Below are 1,313 nucleotides of genomic sequence, written 5' to 3' on the forward strand. Positions count from 1 at the left end.
CGAAACTCCGTCCCCCAAAAAAAAAAAAAAAAAAAAAAACTGCTTACTCATTTACTGGTTTTGAGACAGGGTCTCACTCTGTTGCCCAGGCTGGAGCACACTGCAGTCTCAGCCTCCTGGGCTCCAGTGTTCCTCCTACCTCAGCTAAAAGTGTTGGGATTACGAGCATGAGCCATCAGACCTATCCTGCAGTATTTTAAAGGGTTTGCCATTCTTGTCCAATTGTTTTTATGACACAGCCGGTCCCTGTGAGTGACTTGTAATTTTGGAAACCACTGAATGCGTCAGTTTTTAGGTACCTGCAAACCCAAGCACCAGGTTTTTGAACCATATTTATTAGAATCAGGGCTATATATCTGCACAAATTTACACAAAGAAAAGGCAGTTGACTCCCAGGCAAGGGCAAATAGCAGAGTTAGAGATTAACAATGGCAAGGAGTCAGGACCAGGGAGATGGAACCAAGGAAAAGTAAAGCCCAGCAGATGCCTAAACCCAGGAGGGCTAAGTCTCTTAAGTGTGACCTTAGCATAAATGCTAATGCTATTTGGTGCTTCTGAAATTACAAGGTAGCTCATGTCCGTTCTTGTTTCAACACTTAGCTCAGTTCCTGGTACATAAAGTTTGGCTGGCAGTGTTGAATGGTTGGCTCTGCATGGTGGCAGTGACTTCAGTTTACAAAATGTGAATATAACCAGGCGCGGTGGCGCCCGCCTGTAATCCCAGCACTTTGGGAGGCTGAAGTGGGCGGGTCACCTGAGGCCAGGAGTTCAAGACCAGCCTGGCCAACATGGTGAAACCCCTCTCTTTACTAAAATACAAAAATTAGCCTCACAAGATGGTGGGTACCTGGAATCTCAGCCACTTGAGAGGCTGAAGCAGGAGAATCGCTTGAACCCGGGAGGCGGAAGTTGCAATGAGCTGAGATTGTGCCATTGTACTCCAGCCTGAGTGACACAGTCTCAAAAACCAACCAAACAAACAAAAATGTGAATATCTGTATCCTACCAAAGACCGCTGATCTGTCCTAAACCTTCAGCAAGATATGATTTTCCAAGTTGCAAATACACCCAAAAGGACTAGTTTCTACAAGTTGGGTAATTTCCTTCCCGTATTTTAAGAGTAGTAAGGAGGCCGGGCGCGGTGGCTCAAGCCTGTAATCCCAGCACTTTGGGAGGCCAAGGCGGGTGGATCACCAGGTCAAGAGATCGAGACCATCCTGGTCAACATGGTGAAACCCTGTCTCTACTAAAAATACAAAACATTAGCGGGGCATGGTGGTGCATGCCTGTAATCCCAGCTACTCAGGAGGCTG

The sequence above is a fragment of the Cebus imitator genome, unplaced genomic scaffold (genome assembly GCF_001604975.1).
Source record: "Cebus imitator isolate Cc_AM_T3 unplaced genomic scaffold, Cebus_imitator-1.0 Scaffold256, whole genome shotgun sequence".
Classification (NCBI taxonomy): domain Eukaryota; kingdom Metazoa; phylum Chordata; class Mammalia; order Primates; family Cebidae; genus Cebus; species Cebus imitator.